Below are 11,974 nucleotides of genomic sequence, written 5' to 3'. Positions count from 1 at the left end.
ACTAGGATGCTGCTTTCTAGTGTCAAAACAATTCTAGTGTCAAAAGCAGAAAGTTGAAATGACTTTCCAGATAATTCACCCAAATCCCAGCACTCTACAGTCAGATTGTTTTAGTTTTATTAGGATTTCTATTGCTTTGATAAAACACCATGACCAAAAGTGACTTGGGAAGGAAAGGGTTTATTCCAGCTTACAACTCTTAGCTCCCCCCCCCCCCCCCACACACACACAGAGGAGCACTGCTTACTGGCTTGCTCCTCACTGCTTGCTCAGCCTGCTTTCTCATAGCACCCTGGGCCACCAGCCCAGAGGTGATATTGCCCACAACTGCCAATCAAGAAAGGGAACCGCAGGCTTGTCTATCTGGTGGAGGCATTTACTCAATTGCAATTCCCTCCTCCCAAGTGGGTTCAGCTTGTGTCTCCTCGACACAAACTAGCCAGCATGTTAATACAACTTAAAAATGGAGGGCCTTCCCACAATACTCTGGTTTTATTTATTTATTTATTTAGTTAGTTAGCTTTTTCGAGGGTTTCTCTGTATAGCCCTGGTTGTCCTGGAACTCATTCAGAAATCTGCCTGCCTCTGCCTCCCAAGTGCTGGGATCAAAGGCATGGGTGCCACTACTGCCTGGCTGCAAATTTATTTATTTTATGTGTATGAGTACTCGTAGCTGTCTTCAGACAAACAGAAGAGGGCATTGAATCTCATTACAGGTGGTTGTAAGCCACCACGTGGTTGCTGGGAATTGAACTCAGGACCTCTGGAAGAGTAGTTGGTGCTCTTAACCGCTGAGCCATCTCTCCAGCCCTGTACAATACTCTTACAATGTAGCCTACCCGCTGGCTTGAGTGTGAGGGCAGAAGAAGCAGCAAGGGCAAGGGGCTCTGGAGGTCCCTGGGTTGGCTACATGCTTGCTCCTCAGGAGCCAGTCAGTGGTAGCTTGTTTTAGGTTTCATCCTTCCGTGCACTTCAATTAGCTTTAAGGTCAGCTGCTGTGCCCCCCCCCCCCCAGTCCCTGTGGCCTCCCCTAGAAGTTGCACACCTACCCTTCTAGCCTGATTCCACCCAAGCTCTGTTTTTTTTTAACCTAGATGTGTAGTGACCAGTCATCCCTGCTTTGCTCCCGCCCTTCTGTTCTAAGTCCTCTATAGCAAACTTCTAATAACATTTTTTCCCTTGCCTCCTTCCCCTCCCCATGCCCATGACTGTGTCCCACTCTTGGGGACTCCTCTTTTTTTCCAAGTTTCTGCTGTGTTCCACACTGCCAGGTCCCTCCTGCTGTCTCTTTCAAACTCCTATATTTTGAATGGCTTATTGGCTTCAATGTTATTTATTGATTAACTGCCTAGAGAACACCTACTGTGTGCTTGTTTGGGGAGAGTCAGACTCAGTGGTAGAGATGCATTTGAGGGCTGAAGAGACAGCTCAGCAGTTAAGAGGGCTTAGTGCTTTGCAGAGGACCTAAGTTTGGTTTCTATCTTTCCGTGGGTAGCTTACAACTGGCTATAACTCCTGCTTCAGAGACCCATGCCTTCTTCTGGGCTATACAAGCATCTGAACTCACTTGTACACACCCATACAGTGATACATACATATGTGCATTCATTACACACACACATACATACATGTAATTAAAAATAAATCTTAAACATTTTTAGACTTGCTTATTTTTATATGTATGAATGCTTTACCTGCATTTATGTATACTATGTGTGCATCTGGTGTTGAAGGTCAGAAGAAGGATCAGGTCCTTTGGAACTGGAATTGTGGATGGTTGTGAGACACTATGTGAGTACTGGGAATTGAACCCGAGTCCTCTGCAGGAGCAGCCAGTGCTCTAACCACTGAGCCATCATCTCTCAAGACCCCGAGGGCCTTTAGAATCTAATCTGGCCTCCATGACGATACCCTAGCTTATTATAGAGTAGGTACTCAATTATGTATTTAGATAAGCTCTTAAACATCAAAGGTTGGTCTTGAACTCATTAGATAGCTGACATTATCCTGGAACAACTGAACTTTCTACCTCACCTCCAGAGAGCTGTATTCATGTGTCAATACCCTCACTTTTTAGGTTAGCTTTTTCTTTTTTCTTTTTGTGATGGAGATCAAAACCAGCGTCTCATGTAGGGAAAGCAAGTGATTACCACTGAGATACAGCACCAGCCCTGGGACTCTGCCTTTTACCTCACACACTCATTCACAAGCATGCTATACAGCAAGAATAAGAACAAGGAGCTGGAGAGATGGCTCAGTGGTTAAGAGCACCAACTGCTCTTCTAGAGGTCCTGAGTTCAATTCCCAGCAACCACATGGTGGCTCACAAGCATCTGTAATGGGATCCAATGTCCTCTTCTGGTGTGTCTAACGAGAGTGATAGTGTACTCACATACATTTAAAAAAGAAAAAGAAAGGAGAAAGAAAGGACAACAGACACTTAGACTAAATTTTACTTAATTTAAATATTTAGAAAACACTATCATGAGGTTGTCATGAAGTTGGAAAAAAATGCTTAATTCAGGGGAAGCAGATATCCAAGAGATGCCTTTTGAATTTGCATGGACAACACACCTATAAATCCTGATACTTCACAGTGGGTTATAAGCCCCCAACCCTGGCATAAATTGTCTGTTCGATCTCCTCCTCCCCCAACTCGTTCTTTCTGCCTGTAGCTAAGGATCTGGGAAGGGTTATTGGACTCTGCTTGTGCTTCCTGGGTCCCTTTTTATAAACAGGGAGACTCTCCTGGATGCTAATGTTCTCTCTGGTGGGCTCAGGGAAGCTCACACATAAGTACAATTAAAGCCAGGCAATAAAACCAAGGTATATTGATTCATCTCCAGGCAGGACCATTAACTTGGGCCTTAATGCAACACTCTCTCTATTCTACCCGTGACCAAACAGCTTCCTTTAAAGGTAAATGAATTTTTATATAATTTGTTAGCTAATTCCACTTAATTCTGCCCACATGAGCATGTGATAAGGGAATGTTAAACTGGTTAACAACATCAGGCTAACAGGGGAGTCCAGGAGGAACCAGCATTTGCAGGTGCTGGGCCCCAGCACAGAGCAATCCAGATGACTAAGAGTCTCTGGGTTCTGGCTTATTTACTTTCTATTCTCCCACTCCCGAGTAAAGGGCACTGAGGCAGCTCTGGGCTCCATCTGTCACAGACCAGCTAACGACACAACAAGGACTCTTTTTTTTTTTTAATCATTCTTAGTTGACAAAACTTCCCTTGGACTTCAGGGAATCAGGAAGAGTAGAAAAAATAATAATAATAGAATCAATAACAACTCTGTTATCTAGTAACTTAAACAGCCTGTGCCTGCTGGGATGGCAGAACAGGATTTTTCTTATCTAGCAAGCAGGAGAACTGTCTAGATAGTAAGTTATTTTTTACAAAATGTTCCTAACCAGTTAGGTTCTGAGAGAATGTGTCTAAGGCAGGAACAGGCCAGAATCTGGTCCCATGACCTTATTAATTTAAGCCATGGGAAATAATTTGTTTAAAAGCAAATAGATACTATGTACTCTTTTTTTTTTTTTTAAATACAATAGCATGCTAACTGTTGTGTGGTCATTTAAATACTAAAAATGAAAAAAAAAAACAAGAAATTCACAATAAATGTCTGATTTAACTAGATATTTCAACTACAGGCTAAACCTGTACCAACAACAAACTAACCCTGGATTATATTATCTGTGTTGTGGGGGTTAGTACTTACCCTGTGCTCTGTGCTCTTGAGTTTTAACAAATGGCATTGGAGCCTCCAGATTCAGGGCATTTACTCCCCACCCCAATAACAATGTATCTGAAATATATCAGAGAGTGGTGTGCACCACAATATACAATTTCAGTACACTGAAGAAAGTAGACATCTTTAATACCAAAAAGAAACAAGCAAGACATCAGAGAGTGGCCCCAGCTTGATTGAAGCAGTCCGGGTTTATCTATCTCTTTTTCTTTTCTTTCTTCTTTCTATTCTTCTTTCTTTCTCTTTCTTCTTTTCTTTTCTTTTTTCTTTCTTTTTTCTTTTTTTTTTGGTTTTTCAAGACAGGGGTTTCTCTGGCTGTCCTGGAACTCACTCTGTAGACTAGACTGGCCTCAAACCCAGAAATCCACCTGCCTCTGCCTCCCAAGTGTTGGGATTAAAGGCATGTGCTACCACTACCTGGCTATCCATTTCTTCTAAAAATATTTGTTCATTTACTTATTTAATGTGTATGCATGTGTGTGCGTGCGTGCGTGTGCGTGTGCGTGTGCGTGTGTGTGTGTGTGTGTGTGTGTATGTGTGTGTGTGTATGTGTGTGTGTCTGTGTGTTAACTCGAGCATGGACCACATGTATGCAGGGAACTCCAAAGGACATGAGAGGGTGTCAGATCCCCTGGAACTGGAGTTACAAACCAGAGTGTGCTCTTCTGTGGGTGCTGAGACCTGAATCCAGGTCCTCTGCAAGAGCAGCTAGTGTTCTTAACTGCTGAGCCATCTCTCCAGCCCTCTATATTTCTTTGCATGCAAATATTGACACTTTTAGTTCAAGACTCGTGAAACATGGCATGTTTTAAAGCGCTTCTCTCTTTCACAGTGCGGGTGTCTAACTAACTAGATGGTTCACCCCCACCAAAGGGATTATTGTGTTCCGAGTCTCTTATTAAAGGGGAAATGGAAACTGAAGGGCTGCAGACCAAGCCTGTCTCTCCTGCTGAGTTCACAGCCAACTGGATCACTTGCACACTGCACTTCTAGTACATACTCTGTCATTTTACATTTACAATCCTTGTAGAATTCCACACAGGGTCTCCTCGCATCTCATGCAGGGTCTCCACGCATCTCCCACGGTATTCCGGTCTACCCATGAACTCAGCTCAGACCCGACTTTCTATTCCTCTGGTTTCCTTGGGAAAGAGACACTGTGGACCTACAATTCAATTGGGGGGGCGTGTATGTGTGTGTGTGTGGGGGGGTGAGAAATCTTTTCTCTTTACTTGCACTTCATTGTAAAATGCAATCAATCAACGCTGTCTGCTGCGTTTGCAGAGTCATTTGTTAGCTTCTGCCAACACCGTCTCATTCAAGTCTCGAGGTCTCTGAAAGCCAGAGTCAGAGAGTGCCACGAATCCAGATAATCAGCCGTGTTTTCTTACCTTCTCAGCAGATTGTAACAAACGTTAACAAAAAGGTAAACAGAAGCTGCTAACCGCCTCCCCCTCCCAGTGCCCCTGAGTAATCTGCCTCCTGGCCCCGTAGTTACACAGAATTTATATTTTCCTCAAGAAAATGGATTGACACTATTTACCTTTTTGTGTTTATACAGCCAGTAGCCAAATTTAAATAGATTACCTGGAGAGATTCAGCTAGAAAAAGTATTGGAAAGTGTGCTCTATCCCCCCCCCCACCTCCTTCTACATTTCCTTATGAACCTTACTCTATACTGCAGAGTATAGAGCCACTCACATGGTGGCTCACAACCATACGGTCACAACTGTAACTCCTTCTCTGTCTGCATGGGCACCATGCACTCATGTGGTGTACAAACATACACTCTACACATAAGCTAAATAAGCCTAAAGAAAGAAAATACCAACCTGGTGTTATATATCCACGTTATTCTAGGACCCCTTTTCGTTGTCCTCCTGTGCTGAATAAATCGGAGGCACACTGCAGGTGCATTGAATGCTGTATAAAACACTTTGCTTCTCATTATTGTTTGACGTAAGGAGAGAAAGTCAAATTAGAGATGGTTTATGTATATTTTGGCTGAGGAAAACAGTCTTTTTCTTGTGTCTGTGGTATTAGAGATTGAATTCAAGGGCTCCTGTACCCAAGACAAGCCTTCTGTCTGTGTTACAGCCTCAGGCCTGAGAACCCAGTTGAAGCCACCATTTTTAGTCCTTCAGGTAAAAGGTGGTGGAGTGGTCTTAAAAAGATTCAACAGGCACATGGTTGCCTGATGTATACTTTCTTCCTAATGTCATTCAAACTCCTTTGGTTTGTTTGTTTTGTTTTTTTAAGATTTATTTATTTTATGTATGTGAGTACACTGTAGCTGTCTTCAGACACACCAGAAGAGGGCACTGGATCCCATTACAGATGGTTGTGAGCCACCGTGTGGTTGCTGGGAATTGAACTCAGGACCTCTGGAAGAACAGGCAGTGCTCTTAACTGCTGAGCCATCTCTCCAGCTTCTGTTTGTTTGTCAGGGTCTCTCTCCATAATCCCCATTAGAGTGAAACTCACTATCTAGACAGCCTGGCCTTGGACTCACAGAGATCCACCTGCCTCTGTGTCTGGAGCTGGGATTAGAGGGGTGCACCACCACACCATAGGCTCTTGTCAGTTTTCTATAAAAACATGTACAAAAGAGTTGATTAAAGTCAATAGTTAGAACAATAGAAGGCACTAGCTAAAGGCACCTAGATTTGGCCTGCTCTCTTGAGTCCAGCAGGTTACTGAAGCTCACACATTCCTCTTCCTTTCACTCACTTGAGCCCCAGGAGTAGTGAGTGCTCTGGGTTCTCTCTCATTTGGTGTCTGGCAGGAAACCACTCTCTCCAACAGGCAGGGAAAGACCCTGGCCAGGTGGCTTGGACTCCCTGTAGCTCTTGAGATTGTCACGAGTGCTAAGAATCATCTTTCCAGAAAGACACAAGCACGTGTGGCACAAGGCCTTCTTCAGGAGCATCCTGGAAGTGCACAGCCCCTTCTGGTCATCCTATCCTATAGCAAGGCTCATCAGAGACCCATCTGTGCCCACTGTTTTTTTGGTTTTGTTTTTCTCCTTCCTACTTCTGAGTTTTCTAAAAGTTACCTCCTTGCCAATATTCATATCAGCTATTGTTTATTTGATTGGGTGATTGGCTGTGCATGCTGTGCCAGAGGACTTGCACACCGGCTTCCCACCACTCAAGAGTCCTGCCATGGCATTATGCTTGCCAGTGAGGATAATAAATATAGGGAAGGTCAAATGGTGCATTCGGAAGATATGAAATTATAATTCTAAGATTAATTAGAAATTCATGGGCTTAAAGTGCATTGGGCTGTGATGTGGATCTGTCATTTATGGTCATTTGGAATAATGTCACTCCGTCCTTTCTTCTCATTGTCTAGCTATCTGCTTTGTGCCAGGCACTGTGATGGGCTTTGGAGACATAGCAGCATCAGATATGATGATTCTTGTCCTGGAAGCTTTAGAGTCTAGCAGTGGGAGAAGAACACATGAGTACATACACACACAAACACACACACACAGACAGACACACACACACAAACACACACACACACACACACACACACACACACTCAGAAATCCAGATGTTCCCAGACTGTGGTCTCTCACCTCTGATTGAGATTAATGAACACACTCTACACATAGATACAATGTAGCATCCTTGACTCTGTCTTGTTCTGAAAACACTCTGGGAGTTGTGTCTATTACTCACTAGAAGTTTGACTTTGGACTTTAGCTGACTCATGTTTCTAATATAGTTTTTTTCTTGAGACAGTTTCTCTATAGCTCTATAGCTGCCCTAGAATTTGCTCTGTAGACCAGGCTGGCCTCAAACTCAGAGATCTACCTTCCTCTGCCTCCCTAGTGTTGGGATTAAAGATATGTGCCACCAAGTCTGGCTGTTTCCAGTTTTTTGTCTACTGAACAGCAGCTTGTTATTTAGCAGGGTGGCTTTCGGCAAGTTTTTAATCTCTCTGTAAAACAGAGTGAAGGTAGTTTTTACTACACAAAGGAAAGTATGTCTCAAAAGACACAAATGATATTTGGGGCAGTCAATTGTAAAGAGACAGGCATGTGTAAATCCAGTCAATGAGCTGACACTATGAGTGCAATTCTCCAGAAAAAGAGCCCGTGTGCTGTGATGACAAAGGGAGACTTGGGGACAGTGAGATGGCTCAGGTCATGTACAGTTCCGAGTAGAGTGGTGTCCTATCTCATCTCCATGCGGCTTCCCAACGTTCTTGCCTCCCTCCTGCCTCCTGCCCGTCTGTTCCTCCAGCAGCTCTGGAATCATCCTTTCTGTAAAGCTGGTTCATCTGGACAGGAGTCTGCTGGGTCTCCCTCTGCCTCATCACATTGTGACATGCACACTTTCTAGCCTTTGAACAACACAGATTTCATAACTGTATCATTCCAGAGCTCAATTTTCTCCCACTGCCTAGAGGATGGAGCCATGTTCTTTAGCAAACCCATGAAGCCCTTCATTCATGGGCATTGACCTGTCAGGATGACTTTCATAAAAAGGCTCTGCTCCCATCAGGGACCTTCAAAGTTGTCAATCTTCCTTCTCAGCTTCTCCCAATACAGCCCATCTTACAGAATCCCCACCCACTATTTGGAGGAATCTCATAAATCTAAAGGCCACGCCTCCCCAGGTCTATGTCTTCAGTGCTTAATATATAAACAGAATCGAAGTAGGAGTTTCTGGTTTCCTTGGGGACTCAGTTGTGTCCTGTGATGTTTTTCTGGAAGCTGTCTTATGAGAGGATATTTTGCTGAAGCAGACATGTGAGAGGATGTTTCACTTAGAACAGACATGTAGTGTTTTTCCGGAAGCTGTCTAGTGAAAGGGCATGTGATGTTTTGCTGGAGTGGACACTTGAGAGGACATGTGATATTTGGAAAGAGTATAAATAAAACCCAGCAGATGGTGGATGATGCTCTGGCATTAGTTCACCTTGTTGGTCTTCATTGGTCTTCACTGACAACACTCTGGCATTAATTTGACTTGCTTTCTTTGCTGATCTTCGTTTGCCATGACTTTGTAGAGAGAGATGTACTAAAGTGTTATAAAAGATAGTTAATAAATCCCAGCATGGGGTTCCTTCCCTCCTTTGACCATTTATATCCCCGAATGAAAGACACACAGCCTTTATATTTTAACGTGCTTTAAGCAGCCCAATAGCTGGGCAGCTGTCTACCCTCCATGCTGTTAGAATCCACTTTCTACTCATAACCCAAGTTATTATTACTACGTTTCATCTGGGCTGCTTCTAGCTCCAATTGGCCAGCCCACATGGCCACAGTTTATGGCTCAGCTAACCTATGGCAGCTCCTTTCTCCTCTCCTGCATATGCTTCTAAGGCATGGTTGCTCTATCTCTTTCTTCCTGGTCCTTCCTCATGATCCCAGGAACCTAAACCCTGCCTATCTCTCTTCTCTCCAGCTATTGGCTGCTGGCATATTTATTTACCAATCAGAATTAACTGGGGACAGTGTCCCAGAAGCTATGTACAGATGCTAGATCTTGGGGACCAGCACTTAGCATTACAATAGAAAAGCAAAACATCAACACCGAAGAGCTCCTGGTGGTGTTCCAGCTCCTTCTTGTGGCTACAGTGGACTGAGTCGGCAGAGCCTTGCAGTTTCTTCTGGATCGAGTTGCTGCTAGTTCATAGTTGGTGTGTTGCTAGTGGACTGGACTGCAGACCACAAAGATTAGAATCTCCCCAAGGAACTACTTCTAAACAGGTCCACATCCTCCTTGTCTTATTAGCCATTTTCCTTCCCTACATTTGGTCAGCGGGCTATAGGGGAGGTTGAAGCATTTAAGAACCCTTATTACAGTAGGTTTTAAAAAATATAAGCCTACACAGAGTACTCAATATTGAGAGTGAGTGGCCAACAGATGTTTATGGAGTATCTTTCCTTCCTCTTTCCCTTGACCTCCCTACTCTCTTTCTTTAAATTGATTTTTTTTTCAGACTTGATGTGAGATTTGTTATTGAACATGATTTGATAGGGTATGGAAGAGCACCGTGGAAGCCCTCAGGACTGCAGTGCTCTCCACTTGTCCAGAGGACCACGATTGGGGGTGTATGTGACACCACAGCCACCAGGACTGAGCCATTTCTCAGCAACCATGTTCATCTGCATTAAACTAGGTGACGCCCCACTTCTTTGAGATGTGGATCTTCTGGTGGCCTGGGAACTTGAACTTGGCTCTGCGCATAGCCTCAATCACATGTTCCTTATTCTGCAACTTGGCGTGGATGGACATGATGACCTGGCCAATGTGAACCCCAGACAGTGTGCCCTGGGGCTTCCCAAAGGTGCCACACATACCCGTCTGGAGCCTAGATCAGGGACAGCATTGTGGTCAGAGACGTGATGATCAACTGTCAGAAAATTGTCTCCAAGGTCCTTTGAGGCAACCCATATAGACAATAGGCTACATACACTACCAGGGAGGCTGCTGTTTGCAACCATTGCACGCCAAAGTTCCCGTGGGGAAAGGGATTTGGTCTGCTTAATTAGCTGCACTAAATTGATTTATTTTTAATGAGTGAAAGTGTTTGCCTACATGTATGTATCTGTACTATGTGTACAATGCCTACAGAGGGCAGAAAAGGGCGTTAGAACTCTTGAAACTGGAGTTGCAGATAGTTGCAACCAAACCTGCTTACGCTGGGAACCATTCAGAGACCTCTGCAAGAGCAGCCAATGCTCTGAACCACTGAGCCCCCTCTCCAGCCTCTTCCTTCTGTCTCACATGGGTAACTACAGTGCCAGCTAGCCACTTACAGTGCTGATACTGGGGGTGTAGAAATCAATCAGATATAGTGACTGCTGTTAATTACTTAAGTGCTTTGGAAAGTTATCATTAAAAACAGAGATTTACTTGTGCTTTTTAATTTCTCCTTATACGTTTTTTTTTTTTCTACTACCCAGAAGAGTGCTGGACTCTGAGGCCGGAAGGGGTTTGAAGGTTCAGGGTTTGCAGTGAGGTGGTGAGGAGTGAGAAGCAGGGGGCCCGTTTCCTGGGGATTGATTTTCACACTTCCCCACTCAGCAGTGTTCCCTTAACTGAGATGGTTAATAATTAATTTTTGTGAGAAAGTAAAGCTTTCCCAGTCTTTTGAAAGCATTCTGAGCACAAAGCAGGCTGAACTCACTAGGCTTTCAGAGTATAGACACTTCATCTTTCTGAGACTTGCCTGAATCTGTGCATGGTCTCCACCTTAGACCATGGCCAGCAATGATCTATCATCATCATCATCATCATCATCATCATCATCATCATCACCATCTCCTCTTTTTTCTCTTTCTTCTTCTGCCCTAGTTCTCCAAGATTTCTTCTTTGATTCTTTTCTTCCTAAAGCACTTCCTTTGGGCATCTTCTTCCTTGAATATGTATTTGTTTTGGTGTGTATATGCCATGTATATGTGGGTGCCCTCAGAGGCCTGAAAAACTCATTGGATGTCCTGGAGCCAGAGTTGCAGGAGGTTTTATCTCAGCCATCTGATGCAGGTGCAAGAAATAAAACTTGGGTCCTTTGCAAAAGCTCCAAATGCTCTTAACTACTGAGCTATCTCTCCAGTACCTAGAATTAGGAATTTTAAAACAACAACAACAACAACACACACACAGAGACACATACACACAGACATACATTCATAAGGAACTACCAATTTTTTAAACATGTATTTTAGCAAAGTAATAAAAAGGGACAAATTAAAATTATAAAAGTAAAAACCAAAATAACTGAAATAAGTCCTACTGATCTAGCTTCAGAATACAGTGGGGTGATGGAGGATGGAGTTGGTGAACTTAAAGACAGATGGGTGGGACACCCATCACGTGAACAGCAGAGAGAATATTCTGGAAAGAATGGACATAGCTTCAGGGACCTATGAGCCATCATCAGCCTACAAAGGAAAGGAGAAAAAAAGGGGGGACTAAAGGAACTGATGCTTGTAAACTTCCCACATAAACCTGTAGACATAAACCTGTAGATATAAACCTGTAGATATAAGCCAGCAGATACGAGAGGCTGACCAAATGCCAGCTATGTCAGGATCCATGCCAAGACTCAACACAGTCTTCTGAGATCCAAAGACAGAGGGATTAGTCTGAAACCAACCGGAGAGAAAAGACCATCAGCAGAGCAAACAGCACCCTGGACCACAGTGGACTCTACATCACTGTAAAACAGCACCCTGGACCACAGTGGACCC

The 11,974-nt window shown here is 43.8% G+C and overlaps 1 non-coding gene across 1 annotated transcript; it reads right to left on the bottom strand.

Moving 5' to 3' along the window:
- Window positions 1-10,143: 10,143 nt before the first annotated feature.
- LOC116071708 lies at window positions 10,144-10,279 on the bottom strand. Its single transcript, XR_004111090.1, has one exon. It is a non-coding gene; the product is annotated as a small nucleolar RNA SNORA70 (small nucleolar RNA).
- Between the last annotated feature and the right edge of the window lie 1,695 nt (window positions 10,280-11,974).

This window comes from Mastomys coucha, unplaced genomic scaffold (assembly GCF_008632895.1).
Source record: "Mastomys coucha isolate ucsf_1 unplaced genomic scaffold, UCSF_Mcou_1 pScaffold22, whole genome shotgun sequence".
Classification (NCBI taxonomy): domain Eukaryota; kingdom Metazoa; phylum Chordata; class Mammalia; order Rodentia; family Muridae; genus Mastomys; species Mastomys coucha.
Note: the sequence above shows the minus strand (reverse complement) of the source record. Positions and strands in the feature narration are given on the sequence as shown.